This window comes from Leptodactylus fuscus, chromosome 7, assembly GCF_031893055.1.
Source record: "Leptodactylus fuscus isolate aLepFus1 chromosome 7, aLepFus1.hap2, whole genome shotgun sequence".
Classification (NCBI taxonomy): domain Eukaryota; kingdom Metazoa; phylum Chordata; class Amphibia; order Anura; family Leptodactylidae; genus Leptodactylus; species Leptodactylus fuscus.
Genome location: NC_134271.1, coordinates 82067367 through 82086359, shown reverse-complemented (window position 1 = coordinate 82086359; position 18993 = coordinate 82067367). Strand labels below are relative to the sequence as shown.

General features: G+C 42.4%; 1 protein-coding gene across 1 annotated transcript in view; it reads right to left on the bottom strand.

Annotated features, from left to right (window-relative positions):
• FLRT2 (fibronectin leucine rich transmembrane protein 2) overlaps positions 1-16614 on the bottom strand; it is a 38370-nt gene extending 21756 nt beyond the window's left edge. The window contains exon 1 of the mRNA XM_075282363.1: positions 16090-16614. The gene's annotated coding sequence lies outside the window, so the exon portion shown is untranslated. The remainder of the gene's footprint in view (positions 1-16089) is intronic.
• Positions 16615-18993: the final 2379 nt, after the last annotated feature.

Below are 18993 nucleotides of genomic sequence, written 5' to 3'. Positions count from 1 at the left end.
TATGTTGGGCTGAAGAATCCCCACTCTGCCCACATTCGCACAAAGTGGCGAGGAACACGCAAAACAGAGGATGTAGCACTTCTCTGGTGCAAGATGCAGATGAGTTTGCAGGAGGCCTTAGGTCACTAACGGTTAAAAACTACGGATGTTAAAGATGGAAAGCTCATGGTGTGACATACGTTTTTCATCCATTTGCGGGCCAACTGTCTGTTTCTATTGTCCATTTTTAACTGCCTTTTTTTTTTTTTTTAACCCAACTCACTGATCTGTTTTTAATGTCTGTGATACTGGTCTTGTACTTGGTCTGTCAGGCCAGAAAATCAGGCAGAATAGGGCATGTCCTATTTTATTAAGGTTATTATTAAAAGTGTGTGTGTAAGTGCTCATTGACTTCAATTGTTCTAAATATGGTCGTGTGACGTGTCCACTTTTCACTATTATGTCCCTGAGGCCTTCTAATGACAGTTTCTCCTTATGTGACACGTGGTCAAGGAGACCCTCCAGACTGTGACCTATAAAGGAACATCTCACTGGAAGCCCAAAAAGTAACAGCAGGTTCCTTGGAGGAGCACATTGAGGGGAATGGCCTACAGGCAAACCGTCACCTAATCCCTGTCAGGAAAACAATGGCAGGCACAGTCCCTACACCCGTATTAGACTAAACACTTTGAGATAACATCAAACCGCCCCAGGCCCAAATGTAGCAGTCTCAAGAATCTACAAGTGAAGGCCTGAGAAGTCTGACAGGAAATGTGGAAACCAGAGAAATCTGACACTAGAAACCTGAAATCACATGTCAGGGAAAACTACCATCACCAGTAGACAGTCAGAACTATGCAACCAATGGGGAACTACAAGTGACAGCTTACACAACTTCACGCTGAACAAAGCTGGGTGACTGAGAACATGGCGGCCATTATGGCTCTCCTATGTGGGTTCTACTCAGTTTCCTAATGGCCTAAAAGGCAGATCTACCTATTTATGCAGTGCCCCCCCTCCTGCACTGCCACTCGTCCCGCTCCCATATTAATGTACTATTAGTTAGATTTGCTTCTAATCATGCCAAAAGGGATTGCCAGTTGTCCTACAGCCCTGACAGTGATGTCTGCTTAGTTTTGTCATACTAGATTACCTGTCCCCATATCACTACATAACTGGGAAGACTTTCCTCTCAGTATTCTAGGAAAGTTAAGTAATCATAAGGCCTTATTCACATGATAGTGAAAAACATGGCTCCAATAGAAGTCAATGCCGTCAAAACAGATTTGCATCCGAGTGATGGACCATAAAATCGGATCAGTGAGTTTTGGCCTAAAGGATAATAAATATGGAAACCTCATCCACTTTCGGAAAAGTGGTGAAACAGGCACATCCGCATCATTTGTGACTATTTCAGTCACAACTGGCATTAAAGAGTCACTATTTTACGTCACTCTTTTGGCACAGGGGATTTGATGAATTCCGCCCTTAGTGTTTCACTTCTGCTTGTTTGATAGTTTGTTACATTGTATCAGTGCAGGTTCCATGTATCATTCTGTCATCCAGGTTCTTTAGCTCACAGATGAGGTTTTCAGCCTCTGGATATAAACAAGAATGCTACCATGAACTTTCAATAAGCAGAGATCTTGAACATGGTGAGAAATTGAGGCAAAATAGCCATATCTTGTTTTGTTTTTTGTTTTTTTAACTATTTGTTTCTTATAGTGTGTACATGTCTCTGAAAGTGTCATTATACAACAAAAGTTAAACTTTGGCTCTATCCACCTTGGCAGCTACATCACAGATGTTATAATACTTTAAAAAAATAAATAAATAAAATTTAAGATCTTGAATGAGCAGCGCAAAACAGTCCTAGACCATGGTTGTAAACTACAGACTTAGAGATGATGTACCCCAATATTTCTAACCACAGGAACAAGTTCACATCAAGTGCATAAGCATAGGAAAATGGTGCATAAGCTACCAATAGAGTGCTGAGAAACAGCCTGTAACCTAGCAACAGTGAGAATATACGCGAGCGCCCTCCTTACGAACGACCTCAATGTCTATCATTAGGCGACGGTCCAAGCCTTGCACCTCCGGAGATCTCAGTACGAAGGTCTTGGCTGAGGAAAAGCGCAGTAGAGCGAGACATGAGAGATTTCTAGTATGAGCAGAAGATTCAAGCTTAGTAGTGACCAATTCACAAAAGCAAGCGCTGTGCAGTTCATTTACGATCCCTTCACCCCTTGAGTCTCCTGAGAAAAGTCTTGGCAGCGCCTGCTCTGTATCTGAGCTTGGATCCTCTGAGCTTCCTGCCATAGAAGGAGATGACCCCACATTGACAGAGATTAAGTCAAATCTGTGGATTAAATCACAAGTCGCAAAGGGTCACAAAGAGGAAAAAAAAAAAACATAAGTGACTTCAGCTCCTGAATCCGGCGACAATATGGACACTCTGGAGACTTTCAGGGTTAGTATTAAAGGGCTGTCCAGATTTATGTAGATAAAGATTAGTCATTGCATAATGGAGAGTTCTACATTAATAGACACTTGTGTCACAGTTCTTCACCATTATCCAAGGCTCAGCTTGATTTCAGTAAATGAAACCATGTCATTTGTATCCAAAGGCTGGAAACATGTACAAACCAAATACTTCTCACAGGTTCTGTTAAAACTGCGGCAAGGCCAGACAGTCATCTGTGAGCTAAACAGAGCAATATCACAAATTTCCTCTGTCTCTTGATGGTGTGCTATACAGTGTCAGTGCAGGTAGAAAGTATCAGTCAGTGTTGCGTAGACTGGATACAGTGGTAACAAACCCTCGGCTATATTTACTAACTTAATATAATTAAAAAACAGATGTGTTGTTCCGTCTATGGCCTTATTCACAGTCTAGATAGGTACTAACATGTCTATTTTATATCTGGCAGAATGAACAGTGCTAGAAGCTGTCTGGTTTCTGAATGACTGTATAAAAGTCTCAAAAAAACAGACATGTGAATATACTCATTTACTCTCATTGTTCTTAAAAATAGCCATGTGATGGCCATTCAGAAAATGTCATATGAATAAGGCTAAGTTTACACCAGCGCCTGTATTTCGTTTGGGGTTTCCATTCCTGAATCCACTTGCAAGCAGGACATTTTCCCTCTGCATTTTTCGGATGGAAACCTAGCGGACTCCATTATAATCTATGGCAGGGGTCCTCAAACTTTTTAAACAGTGGGCCGGAGGCAGAGCAGGTCACACAGACATCAGGAGCGGTGCCCTCCAATAGGTAAAGTGAAGTGCGCTCCATGGCCTGGCCCGAGCTCCCCAGGAGCTTCATTATAAATGCACGCCTGCCGGCATTGTCAGCGGGGCCAGACAGAAGTGCTTGGCGGGCCGCAGTTTGAGGACCCCTGATCTATGGGGTCCATGAGTTTCTGTGGGTATCTTTTTTTTTTTAAACAGATTAGGTTTTCATTCTTTTGGTTCCCAAGTGGACTCGAAGAACAAAAAACCTAAGTGCAGGTATGAACCTATAGTAAGGCCTTAAAGGCTGTGGCTTATGAGAATCCACATCACCGTCTACATCAGTATCAACACATATCTTCCACTAGAAATATTAATAGGCATGTTGATCTGGAAGAAGGCCAAAGGAAAAACATTAGGTGGAATTTATTAAGACTGGCGTTTCCTATGCTAGTATTAAACCATTCCCCCACTGGCGCTAGATGTGCCAGAATTATTAATAATTCTGGCACATATAACTAATATGTGCACCAGCCAGGGACTGGTGTAGATTTCGGGTATAACTCCAGGTAAATGTGAAAGACTAGGCCACCCTTGCACCTGTCCATCTAGACTACCATCCTGCTCCAACCAGTGGGGAGTAAGATGAAACATCAGTCATTTAGAGCAGTTTTCTAGCATAACAATTACATTCCCTGTATAACAGAATTTTTAATAGTGCAGTCTTAGGGCAGAAAAATCTATCTAGAAATCTGTGGCATCAGTCTGAGACTAACCCTCAGATTTCTACCATTAAGAACCCTCGACTCTTTTATGGTTGATCACTTTTATTGTTTTTGCAGGGAAGCGGAGGTGCTGAAGAAGGAGAAATGTTATTACAATAAGCAGCTGATATGACCTCGACCCTGGAAGGCCAGAAATACACAACATATTTCAGGAGCTGAGAGCAGTTTACGAGCGTTTCCAGAGATGAACGATAAAATCTGACAGAAGAACAAAGCGACGGCGCAGTGACTGCACTAAGGTCGTTTACCTGCCATGACATTACCGGACATCGGGGAGTATATAAGAGCAGCCAGCAGTAAATGGATAGAAACACTGGAAAAATAGCCAAGGAAACGCTGATATATGACCACAATCACACACCAAGAGACATGGGGCGTAAATAAGAATCAAAGATGGGGGTTTCTGGGAAGATACTGTGGGAGGAGACTGGAGAGCAGCAAGAAAAATATGATAACAGGTAATCTCCATAATCTGTGCCAAGACATTATATCCACATATTAAACAGTGTAAAGACCATGACAGCGACATAGCCTACTTAACTGTTGTACCTGAGCCTAACATGTGTGACACTCTGCAGTATCTAAGCCAATGATCTATACATGACATTACATTCAGCATAATGGATCTAATGGATCTAAGTCTACTATGTGTCATTCTGCCTCACCGTAGGTAAATGCCTTCTTTCCAATGAAAGCCCCTTTCTTAGCCATACAGGTGAGTCCCTTTAGTGTGACAGGGGTATTTGGCGCTGTCTATACAGTTACTGGGCAGCAGATAAAGGCACAGGCTTATCACGCTCATTGGAATGCTTTTAGTTGGATATTAGTGCTAGTGGGTTAAGTTGCATAATGTAATGTTCCTGTGGCCCCCGGGCTGCCTGCGTCTGGGGCACATTGATTTGAGTTCAGATATGAGGCTGCAATTGACAAGCCCTTAAGCAGAGAATGAGAAGCTTTGTGCTCTCCAGTCACTGGCACGTTCCGCAGCTCCAAGCAAGAAAAAACTCTGCGTCTCTCATATTATAGCTGTGTTAAATTTGCATTTACAATTCCAAATGGATGTTCTGTCTTGTTGTTAGAGATATGTCCTCACCTCAGCAGTCACCGGGAGCCCAGGCCACAGGATTTACTCTTCTGCACAGACTGGGGCAGAAAATGACAAACAAGAAATGCAGAATCTGCACCAAGGGGCCTCGAACTGCAAGCAAAGGGAAAATACAGAAAATACCAAGTAATGTATCGTGATGGCTGCTATGATATGTCAGCTAAGAAAAGAGGAAAACACAAAGTGTCCCTAAACCATGTACTCATAATGTACTTATACCAATAGCATAAGCGTGTGTAAACATTTATTAGATTACTTCAGCACTTTTATAATTAAAAAATGAAGTGACTTTGCAAATAATACTAATAAAAAAAAATCTCCTCCTACTTTGGATCAACAGCTTCTATGTAAAGCTACAGTATGTGTCTCCATGGTTTCAGACTACACTCAAGTGCATATCAATAGGGGGTGCAGAGATAGCAATTGCTACTGGGCCCTGGAGCCTGTGGGGGCCCAACAGCCTCTCTACCATAGAAGAAGACACTAGCATTATAGGTAATACATGGTAAGTGGGGGCCCCATTACTGATTTTATTTTGGTGTCCAGGAGCTGCAAATTACGCCTCTGTCTACACTTAAACCTTGCAGTCATGTGTTACACTCTTCTGCCTGACTCCTCTTCTACTGACCAGAAAGTTATAAAGTCTGTACTAACAGATCATTAGGTTTCATCTCCTGTCATGTTACTCATAAAGGTCAAATGACACATTTGTCATATGTTCCTGTCCTCTTTGGTCCTTCTCAGCCAATGAGCAAGGCTATAAAAGGGGTTGTGCTATTATAGACACTTAGATCCCAATGGGGCTGATGGAGAATGTAGTCAAAGCAGCCCCACTGAAGTGAATGGAGCACTGATCAGCCAAGTGCCCTGGCACTTCATTCATAGAGATAATACAAGGGAACGTTTGGTCCTCTATTCTCCTTATGGGACCCTTGTCACCTCTCCTGTGGATAAGAGATATGTGTCTCTAATGGCACAACCCCAAAGAGACCAAACACTTTAATGTAAAGGCAACCTGTCACTGGACTTGTCACTGGGCTTATGAGCGTCCAGAGGTATAGCTTATAGGTGTAGCAATTGGACTTTGGAACCTCAGAGGGTCCAAAGAGCTCTCTACAATATACGAGGTATCAGCATTATAGATAGCGTATTTGTAATACCAATACTAAAAAGAGAGAAGTGTATGGGTGCCCACAAGATAACTGCCATGTAGTGAATGGACCCTAATATTGGTTTATACTTGCAATGATGTAATGAGCAGAATAGGAATGAGTCATCTAAAACAAAGTGCAATATATCACCTTCCTCCCGTATCTGAATTCCTAGTGCTACCCATTTACCAGCCTTATGACTGACCACATGACCTTAACTTTCTGTGCCCCTACCCCAAACCCACACCCCTGTATCTGACTTCCTAGTGGTACCCATTTACCAGTCTTATGACTGACCACATGGCCTTAACTTTCTGTGCCCCTACCCCAAACCCATACCCCCATATCTGACTTCCTAGTGGTACCCATTTACCAGTCTTATGACTGACCACATGGCGCTGGCTCTCTGTGACCTTGAATTACCCAGTATAATTTATCTTAAGGGCTTTGCAGTGTTAATAGTGGCTGTGGGGGAGGACAGGACAAATGCAGAAAAGAAGCTGATTATATTTAGTGTGTGAGGATTAAAATGGGAAGTGTCAGAGAAAAAAGTAAAAGTGGGATATAAGGCAAAAATGACAGCAATCGGAGGCAGGAGCTTGGGGCTATAGGGGTCACAATGACATTGGGTATCGCCAGACTGAATATTATAAGACAAGAATGGGCATTATTTTACCTGTGGCATTATCATGTGGGCACTGTCCAATTATTACATGATAATGTCCAAAATCCAGGTAAAATAATGCTTCTTCATTAATATTCAGGAAATGCCAATTGCTTTGCTATGATTATTGCCAATAATAATAACTGTTCCTCATGACAAGGCCACCAAGACTCTACCACAAGTCAACTCATCTGGCTGTGGTCATATCTTCTGTCCAGATATTCCATCCAGGGGAAGAGCTCCCATTCGGTGCTAAGTCAACTTTGTATGCTCTGAAAAGGGTTTGGGGTTAGGGTTACCTCTACATCCATCTGCCGTCACAACTATAGGGCATATCAGCAGATTTATACAGCATCCATTAATGAAGACAATTTGCAATAAACTATGGAGCTCCACCTAGTGGTGGATGTAGGCAGGATGGATTTTATCTTGTGGCTGTATAAGAGATAGTAGACAAATGTGTAGTTCTGTACCAGAAAATACGGCTATACTATATATGGTGTGGACTCAAATATCAAAATTGTTTAACCCATTCTCTATTAGATGTCACAGTTAGGTTTCTTAATGATTAGAAAAAGCACAACAGATAAAAATGCAAAACTTCACTCCCCAAATGTTTTTCTGCACTGGAATCAATGAAGGGGCAGGCACGGACAGCTAGGGGCCCCTGTGCAAGAACAGTTAGGAGCCCCTTTTTCTCTAGTAGTTCATCCTAGATCACCCTCCTTATATCTCTCTAACAATCCAACAATAATCGTAAGCCATGAATCTCATTAGTTTAGTAATTTATCGTTATTGTGACCGTTATCTTCTGATACTTGTACTGTACCTGCCTCATAACATGTCCATAATAAGGAAATCATGGCCGGGTTTCTGACAAGTCCCAGACTATAGAACGTTCCTGCATCCCTGGTCATTTCCAATGGAAACCAATCAAGACAAAAGACTGTCACCACTAAAGACAATCTTTAAGACTCAGCAAATCATTTGTTTATAATTGCAATAAATTTTAACATTTCATTGTCTACAATTTGAAATATGATCATGTTCATTGGAAAACCCCTTTAAGGAGACACTACTGGGCCCCTGATGCACCATTGCTATGTCCATCACTAAATTCGTTTATGTAGGAAGGCAGAAAGATTTTTATAGGAGGGGGCAGAAATATTGTTGGATGGGCAATGAGAGAATATAACAGATCAGAGAGAATATATAGGGGCAGAGGGATCATGTGTGTGGGGGGGGGGAGCAGAAATAATGTGCATTTGTTCTGTTAGGGGCTGCTCGCACTACAATACTCTTCTGCTTCTTTCCCTGCGTTTCATCCCTCTCTTCCCTCCGGCGTATCTGCGGGGAGTCTCTTTGTTTAGTCTGCATTAACGGTTTGTTCTGCTTACTGCAGCGGCACAGGATAAATTATTGGTAAATAATTCAGGAGCCTGAAGGAATGTACTAAATCGACAATATTATCCTTGTCGTTCCATGTGCACCTAGAGATGACACCAGAAATCTGCAGCTCATTACACATCACAAAAAACACCGACAAGATATCCCAGCGATGCTGCTCCAGTGTCACCAGCTCAAGAGCTGAGCAGGTTACACATACGGTATGCTCAACCCTGACCACCTCCATATGCCACTCATGCATTAGGAAGATTGAGGATTGTTTCCAAACAATTGCCTTAATAATGGGGAAGTATCTGAACATCTGTAAGACATCTCTGAGTTTATCTGCCAGCAATGCCAGGGAAGACAAGTAATCTGGGATCACTCTCAGAATTCTCTTTCATCTGCCATCTGTGTGACCTGATAATTGCTGGTTTATCAGATGTTCTAGAGTGTTATTAGATTCTGGATTATCAGATTTTGGATTAACCCTCCAGTACACATGATTGCATTCTGCTACACTCTTTCAATTCTGGTAAAAGGATACTTCTCAATGTGGCCAAGAGGGGGAGACAGTGAGTCAGGCATTTCTGCCAGATGCCATGAGAAGCCTCTGATAATGAGATTATGAGTCAGTGTTCTTTAATAACCAGGAGACATGGGCCTGTGACTCATGAAGGCTCTGTCTTTCTCCACATTCAAAATAATGGTGAAATAACTAATAATAGCCAGATCTGAGGTAAAGTCCTGTGTCAGCTATCTATGGCTGTTATGTTATAAGTTATTACATCATTAGGGAGGATATTCGTTTTGTCAGTGAAGTGACAAATTCTTACTACAGGGATTTGTCTCCCTGGTCAACCCCTATCAAACCTCTATGGCTGACATAGCAGCTTGTTAGTGAAAGTATAAATGACATAGTACTGATCTGTATATTGTTGTTAGTAATAATAATAATAATAATAATAATAATAATAATAATAATAATAATAGATATACCCAGCTTTGTCAAGTACATAAGGCCTTAGCACAGGGGTCAGCAACCTTTAACACTCCAGCTGCTGTGAAACTACAACTCCCAACATGCTCCATTCACTTCCATGGGAGTTCCAAGAACAGCAGAGCATGTATGCATGCTGGGAGTTGTAGTTTTACAACAGCTGAAGTGCTGAAGGTTGCCTACCCCTGCCCTAGCACATACGTAGCCATTTTGACATTCTGCTTCATGTTGGAGCCTCCATTGTAACCACTGGAGATGCTGATGGCCATTACACAGGCACCGAGCACTCAATGTGACCACAACAGAGGGTGAGAAAACAAGGAAAGGTCCCAGGCCACAAAGTGGGAAGGTTCAATCACATGTTCCTGGATTGTGGAGTAACTATACAGCCTTAATGTTGTCTTGTAAGCAGGAAAGCATGCATTGTTCATACACAAATGTCATCAGTTCTTTCAGAGAACTTTATTGTTTAAAGGCCCTTTTCTCATACATTTATTCCCAGTGACCTTGAGGCTTGAACACTACTGATATATATATATATATATATATATATATATATATATATATATACTGAGCTGTGTGACAGCAGGGAGCACTTCAGCCTTCACCGCAACCATTCACAAAGTCAGACCTGTTACACTTATGTTTTCTATTCAATATGCAATATGTAAATATTCTTTTATTAAACCTTTACTTTACTTGCAATTTTATTGAAATGTAACAAATTTCAGAATAAACAACAAACCTGGAGACAGAGATCGACGCCGAGGACAAGATCAGTGACTTTTTAAAATGTATTGTTATTATTATTATTATGATTATTATTAATAATAATGATAATAATAATATGTTTGTACATTAGGTTTCCTTTTATGTGCACTGGAATCTTATTATTAATCCTATTATTATTATATATTATATCTCAGCGTATCCATACATTACACACATTTCAGAGAGGGCTCTTTGATTATACAGTGTAATGCTTCATTTCAACTGTGGTGGCGCTGCAGGTGAGTTAAACATGTTCTACCAGACTCCCCTTCTGCTATTGATTGGGGTCTCAGCAGCAGGACACCTTATTATCAGCTTAATGTCAAGGGGACCTTTTTATCCAGCCTCAAAATACCTTTAAGTCTATGGGATTGACAGAGATAACTAAAGTGCTGTATTTCGCTATCTTCATTTCCATTGTGATTGGATGGATTGAAGCACTCATACACAACCAGTGCTCAATTCAAAGAGGGGACACAAGATCTCATGATGAGTGGGGGGTCGCAGTGATCGTACCCTCAGTTATCATACATTACCTATATTCTTGATTGGTGATAAATGTTACTTGTGGGTCAATCCCTTTAAGTAAATTTTGTAGAATAGGTATTAGCTAGTGCTGAGGTGGCAATCATACTTAGGCTTGTGGGGGCCAAAAGAGCACCCCTCACTTAAAAGGATTCTAGTACTATAGATGTCGCATGATATTGGGGCCCTAACACATTGCAATTCAAGCTCGGGTTTTTCAAGTTATCCAGCCAGAAATTAAAGACTCCAATAGAGATTTATCATGATCAGGGCCACAAATGGTAAAGTACTTGCTTTCCTTTCCTCTTGCCCCATGGCTGATTCTGATTGATTCTATCCAGGTATTGCTTTGGAGATACAAAGGCTACAAGTGCCTTGGGTACCATATTGCATACATACTGTTGTCAGTTTCTATACCCATTATAAATAAGCATGAAAAGAACTGTCCAAGCCCAGTAGTAGGATTCATACTAACAGCAATGGGTAGTTGTACAACACTTAGTTATGAAAAGAAAATTCCCCTTCGCTACATCATGGCATAGACTTTAACTATGGACAATCCCTTCAAAGATTTACAGAGGCCCTGTAAAGATAGTAGTCCTCTAGGGCTAGCCATCTTGCTGGAATGATGTATCTGCATTTATTTTACGTACATTATTAATAATTGACAATATGAATGTAAAGAAAGCCAGGCCTGACTATTTATATAATGGACATAATGTAGACTGGATGATTGATCATAGAGACATCAGATTCATTCATGAGGCCTCATAGATTATTTATGGGTGGTTGGGCCTGGAGTCATCGCTGTGTATCCCAGGTGGACATAATATCTAATGCTACATTTACAGGAGGTTAGGAGGCCACAGATGATTGTTTATGTCAAAGCAGCGACACGTCACAGAGGTAAATCCAACCGAGCACGAGAATTATGACTTTAATAAAGTGGCCGAGTCACCTGCGCACCAAGCAGAGGGACATTTATGGGCTAAAATAATATTCATGAGAATGAGGCCGGCAGTGCTGGAAGCACGGGACATTACTGAGGCATGAGGCACTAAGTAACATCACTGAGGTATGGGGATCTAGACACTGAAATCTGGACAGAATAAAATATTATTATTAATAATAAAAATAATACATAATTATTGCTGGTAATAGATAGCAATACTAATATTAACTGATAATGATCATTGTTAATGGTAAGGCATATGTATTAGGGGTACATACAGACATACAGTAAGGGAATGGACTTTGCAATGAAAATTAAGCTTGCGTTTAATGAAAATCCTGCATAAACTGCTGGAATTTAGAGGGGGAAAAAGGCCTTGAAATTTACAAATTCCAATATCATAAATATATATATATATATATATATATATATATATATATATTTATTTAACATACTGAAAAATACATTACTGAAGTACAAGCTAAGTAAATCATCAGCGCCTGTGGATAAGTCTCTTCTCCATCTCACTCTTTATGCAGCTCAGACATTTATACAATATAATATATTATATCAATACTCCATAATATATTATATGATACTACAATACATATTATATATTTCCGAACTACGTATTCAGTGACAGACACAGACTTTAGAAGTTCTCATGTAAAAACAGTATGTGTGCTGCTTGCTCCCAGTAACTCAATTGTAAGCCATGAAATTCAATATCTGAGTCCCTTACATACAATCTCATAGACAGTACGAAGCTGTTTATAAGATGACAATGACTCTTGACTTAGGAGGCCCTTGGACAGCTGCACAGGTTGCACATGAAGTAAGTCCACCCCTGTGTCCTCATCTTATGTGACTTTCCCTCAGCCTCTCCTAAAATGTCCCCTCTAATGACTATGACTGTTTATATACTCAGCGCAGGCCTCATATCCCCTCAGTGAGACAAGTTAAGTGAATCCCATATTGTAGAAGTCTTTCATTAATGACTAATAAATTGGCTACTGTAATAAAGTCTACGCCTGTCCCGGTTATGATGATCAAGATGCCTGTTCTGTCCTTCCATAGTGATACAAAAGGGAAATAGTCACTATGTGGCCCAAAATGTAAGAAATGACTAATACCAACAAAGCAGCAACCTGTACACTAAATATATATAAATCTACCAATCAATCTATCAACCTGTCTGCCAACTGATATCTATCTATCTATCTATCTATCTATCTATCTATCTATCTATCCATCCATCCATCCATCCCAGGCTGTATTCCAGTCAGCACCAAAAGAGTAAGAACTAAACTCACTGCCATTATCTAATAATAATAATAATAATAATAATAATAATAATAATAATAAATAATGTTATAAGATGATGATGATGATGATATTCCTTTCTCTTCCAGCACATAGTGGTAGGTAAGTAGAAAGATACACGGGGTAGAGGGAACATCTCCACTGATCCTAGACCTGGAGGTCAGGGGGAAACTACTGGCAGCCTGCACCATCTTAATATGAGGAGTTACTATAATGATCCACAGTAGCTGTTATATGTGACTATAATATCTTCACTATAATCTACACAGCCTATAATAATAGAGTAAATTACAGTAACAGTTACCAGCAGAAGTGAGCAGGGAAGGACTCATACATAAGGATAAAGAAGTTAATGATGGGGATGATGAGAATAAAATCTTATTGTCGTGTACTATTATTATTATTATTATCATCACTATTATTATTATTATGTATGACATGTGTCTATTCCACAATCCCGCTTTACTCTGATCCAGGCAGGCTGTGATCTTATTAACCTCCACATTTTCCTTCAGATAAACAATAATGCAAGTTCTAAAATCTTACAATTTGTAAAATTAATTTGGTGTTTTCTCCCATCCAGCCCAGGCAGAACAGTCAGTTTACAACAAGCTGGGCATGTAAAGTTACAGTCGGTGCCTGGTGTTATATTCTCCATTTATAATGTGCAATTTGTCCAGGTTTATGGAGGAAATAAATCGTGGTTCCCCCTGAGCTGGGAGAGAGGAGTTGGCTGCGCAGAAATCCTGGCTTCATGGCTCCACACAAACAATGGCTGCACAGTTCTTACAGATAGAGGTCAGTAATGAACTGAATGTGAATCAAGTCTGCACAAACTGCTCAGTCAGGGCAATAGTGGGGGAACCAGGAATGTGCTGGAATGTAAAGGGTCTGGGGTCACCTAGTCATGTAATGTAGCGTGCCATCAGCTGTACTAGCAGAGTCCCTCCACCATCCTGTTCTGGAACCTCCTCAAGCTTCTCCTAACTCTTCCTGACATAACCCAAGTCTTCAGTTACCCAAATCACTAGGGACAAGTTGTCTCAGTAACTAAGTCTTAATTCATAAGACAGACATCAGACATCAACCAATATCGCTGTAGGATGTCACAGGCTCACCCAGTCTATGGGGATACGTACAGGATTTCATCACTGTTATTCAGTCATGTCCTATCCATATATAATAGGAGATGTCTGGATGGAGGCCACAGTCACATCATTCCTCACTTATTTACAGGACAACTATTATTTAGGTTTTCCTTGTACTAATACCTTGTCTATCTGCTCATTCCTCTTGTAAATTCAACAGGATTTATTGATCATGTATTCCCAATTTACAGGAATGCAACGTGCTGCAGGGTTACCTTAGATGTTCTGCATCTACCTGTCTAGTTTTCGTGGACTGTCACCCCTCCTATTACCGTCACCTGTGTGCACAGGGATCAGGACTAGGATTCCAGGCTCATGCTGGCTATTATGGATTAAACCTTTGCTTGGAGATGGAGGCAGCTCGTGCCCTGAGCCTCATAACCTGTAATAGCCTCATCTAGTCAATTTGTACCACTTAACCATAATGGAAGAATTGCCTTCAACCCCATCAGTTAATGAGCCTGCTGTCACCGCATATAAAGACCCATATGCTGCTCCATTCTGGAAATGCTTTGGCTGTGACTATGTTGTGCCCAAAAACTGCCACACTTAGGATAATAACATGGGAGAGGATCAGATGGAGAGCTGGCATCACAAGGTCCTGCATGGGTTATGATGGCAGCCTGAAGACTTGTCTATCATATGAGACCCAGACAGGGGCAGGGTGGCAACACTGCAGTAATGTGGGCAAGTGAATGAACACCCCAGTCACTGCTCTCTGTGCTATATAATGGAGATGATGAGGATGATGAGGATGAGTTCACCCTGTTATACAGCACAGGATCTGGCTCAGCCTGGTTCACTCATCCCATAAACCTGACATGTATGTTACCACTAAATGACACAGACAGGAAAAACAGGAGAAGAACAGGAGAGGAGGGTTAGTGGAGAATGTTTATATATATATATATATATATATATATATATATATATATATATATATATATATATATATATATATATAATGTGCGCTGTCTGGTTGTGGCTGCTATCTGATGTACAAGGATCGATGTCTACATGAAGGATTCCTAGACAGGTTTAGAGATGTGAGCTCCGTGGTTATATTGCTGGGACTGGATCTAAGTTACCCCAGTAAGCAGTTCTCTGATGCCCACAATATAGCCTGTTTTGGGGGGTGACAGTCACACACTGTACGAGGGTCGGGGGAGGGGGTGTAGAGTTCCCGCAGACTCGCGGAGGTGACAGCTTCATGTCCCTCCAGATTATTAGTGACATAAACCTTCCTGGGATCATAATAATCGATTCCTCCCCCGAGACTGAGGATTAACTCTATAAATACTAGTCCGGGCATGAGTAGGGAGAGCCCAGCCTTATATTGTTCCCATATACCGCTCCATAAGGATCGCATTCCCAAGTACCTCATCCCTTATACACCCTTCCCTATAGACCCCGTGCTCCATAACACTTCCCTAAATAACTGATCCCTATAGATCTTTCCTCAAACACCGGATCCCATGCAGAGTCTTTATCAATTACTTGATTCCATATAACATACTGGAGATCTGATCCTGGTATATATGTGTCCTATAGAATAGTATCTTCTATAGATCACTGCGCTATGTTTACCAAACACGATCCTCTCCTATAGATGATCTCCGTATATTAACACTAAGATAAGCCACTACATAAATACCTGATCTCTGTACATCGCTATTCCTAAATAAGACATTCATTATATCTATACTGTCAATAGAAATGATCACCTGTAACTCCAACCCAAAACATGGGATCTGTTATATCCTACAGAAGGGGTTATCTCAATGGAATGATCCCTATTGCTAGCAGCTCTATAGCCCAAAACATGTGATTTGTTATAGTCAACAATAGGATGATCCCTATGCCAGCAGCTCTATAGCCCACTAACACCTGGAGCACCTATAGCCCAATGCCACAAGTGCTGTCCATCACCTATAGCTCAGGCCAGCCAGTGACAGCAGCTGAACATCTGACACCTACATATCCTGACCCCTATAGATACAGTGATCCCTATAGATAGTGATAGCTAGTTAGCGCACCCCAGAAGCCCCCCGTGCCCCTCTTACCTGGCAGGGTCTCGCTCTCCTCTCCTACTTCTCATCATGAAGCCACTTAGGATCCAAAATAAAGAAATCCAATGGAACTTTGGGTTGGGGGTCCTGGTCCTGCAGCCGTTCAGGGGCTCAATCCAATAGTAGGGGGTTGAGAGCCGGGCCAGCAGCAGGGAGTTAGTGCCCGGTCCCCGGCAGACTCCTGCAGCTCCTCCCAGGGGGTCTCCAGCGCTATCCGAAACCCCTTAGGAGAGTGAAGCATCTTCTACTTTGCGCTTGGTGCCCGAATGGCACATCCCGGGGTCCTTGTTCCTCCGAGGGATCACTGCTCCCCAATATGACAGTAATCCTAAAGGTAAATCTTCCGGCGCCCCGAGCTCCTGTGCGCCCAGTTGCGGCCTCCTGTGTGGCCGGATTGCTCCTGTGTGCGCCCCGGGCGCTGTGCAGACTTGTGGAGCGCCGTCCAGGAGATGTGAGCGGAGCTGCCGCCTGTCGTCAGTGCTCAGTGTGAACGCAGCTCAGCTCTGCCTCCAGCTCCTGATCCTGCCTCCTGCTCCTAGCACTGCAGACATTAAAAGATCCTGGGAGGAGCCATGCAAATCAGCACAGCCAATCTTTCAATGGGCTCCTGCCTGGCCCCTCAGTCCCGGCTGAGATATGAGGGCTGCCTCCCCTGTCACCCGGAGACATGCACTGAGCCCTGGCTGCTCTGTCCCTACATCCAGGCTCGGGCTGCTCTGCACTCTCCTCCTCCAGTCACCACCCACATATTAGGCAGCGGAGAGAACTACAAGTCCAACAACTGTTGGTTAACCCATTGACTGCCTTTCCTCCTTCAGCACCCAGCACAAGACTCTGCATCTATCCAAGAGGCTTAACTCTTACTCATCCGGACACTTGCTGCATCAAGACCATCGCTGTCCCTTAAAGCTAACATCCATCCATCCAGCAGAGAATGGGTTAACCAGATGGAAAGAGGGAAGGGGACTGCATCGTAAGAATGTCTGGATAATATTGGGTGAGCTAACACGGGGTAGGGTAGTAACATGTTATACCTGTGGCGAGGACAGCTCCTGGGTCACTGGACCCTCCAGATTCTATGTCCAGATCCCAGCCCCTGACCCCTCAAGGTATGATTCACTGCCCACCACCTTATTTATAAACTCATGTGACCCCTCAGTGGTCTCTTTGTGTTTAACCATTCCCCTGCTGGTACCGACAGCAAATCTACATTGTTCTCTGTGTAGCTAAGAATAAATCCGATATCTCCATTATAGTATATCTTTCCCAAACCCAGAAAGTCGCACCTGTATAAGCATCTATTAGAATCGTTCGGATTGGGGATGTGCAGAACTGGGGGCACTTACTATACTGCTTGGATTGAGATCAAGGCTGGGTAAGCGTCATGACGAAGATATGAGGGGTGCCAGGAGAATGCTGAGGGGCTACCTATCGCTCTCATCTACTTGGGAAGGTGAGACAATTTGGGGGTAACCGAATAATCCAGGCCTAGAATGATGTACCCAGCACAGCAAAGGACAGAAGATAGCAGAGCAGAGGAAAGTATACAGGAGCAGGAGAGTGTATGGTGTGTGTGTGTGTGTATAAGAAGAACAGGGGAACGTATACAGGACAGTATACCGATTATGGCAGAAGAACAGGGGAAAGTATACAGTAGCAGGAGAGTGTATGGTATATGGACTGAAGAGCAGGGGAAAGTATACAGGGCAGTATACTGAGTATGGCAGAAGAATAGGAGAAAATAAACAGGAGCAGGACAATGTACGGTGTATGTCAGAAGAGCAAGGGAAAGTATACAGGAGCAAGACAGTTCACTGAGTATCGCAGAATTTTAGGAGAAAGTAGGAACAGGACAGTGTACTGTGTATGTCAAGAGAGTAAGGGAAAGTATGCAGGAACAGGATAGTGAACTGTGTACGTCAGCAGAGCAGGGGAAAGTATGCAGGACAGTATACTGAGCATTGCAGAAGAGCAGGAGAAAGTATACAAGAACACGACAGTGTATGAGCTGCAGTAAGATCCCCAGTAAGGACCGTCTGTATACATGTATATCGGGACAGAGGGGCTATTCATGATTTTACCCTAATTGGTCATTACAGTTTTTGAGGGGTTTTTGGAAATGATTCACCATCCAGCCCTTCATCACTACTTTTCGTGCCAGTCTGCTAGTACATTGTATCACATATCAGTCAGGTCGCAGGTTAGTAATAAAAAACTAGAGAGAAAGTGCACAGCAGGAAATATCCTGATACAATAACTTCCACATAAGAAAGTGTGAGCTGAAAGTAGCACACAGCCCCCCAGATCCATGGCATGCTGTGGACCCCAGTGCGGGTCATCAATCACCCTGACTGCTGCCTCCTCCTCTGGGCCCTGGTGCAGGCAGCAGGTGATGTCCAGTGTGTGAATGGGCCTCACATCACCTCTCACTGGCAGAGGATTGATGTCCTGGACAGGCAGAGAATGTGTCTTTAAAAGCCCTTTCTCCAGATTACAGGAAAGTGAATGATCTTATCAGCTGCAATGAATCACTCAGAGGTGACAGCTCTCCAGGCCTGAGCCCAGAGCACACAAACCCCTGACAGGGGGAGGACAGTTATATATCTGCGGATCAGAGCCAAGAATGTCTGTGTCCTAATAGATTGTAAACCTAGAAGTCCACTCATTACTCTCCATTAAATCCCAGCACGACCTACATCTCCATGCATGTAACATATAGGCAGTGCCTGTGATATGAGGGCAAGTAGAGTGCTAGCTCCTGGGCTATTAGCTGACAGTGAGTGGGTAAAGGACAAGGGTCCTAGATCATACCGTCCAGATCATACAATCCAGTGCAAATTCTAAGGAAAGTCATCATACTATGGGGTCAAATGGAAACAGAAACGATCGCTCATCTTC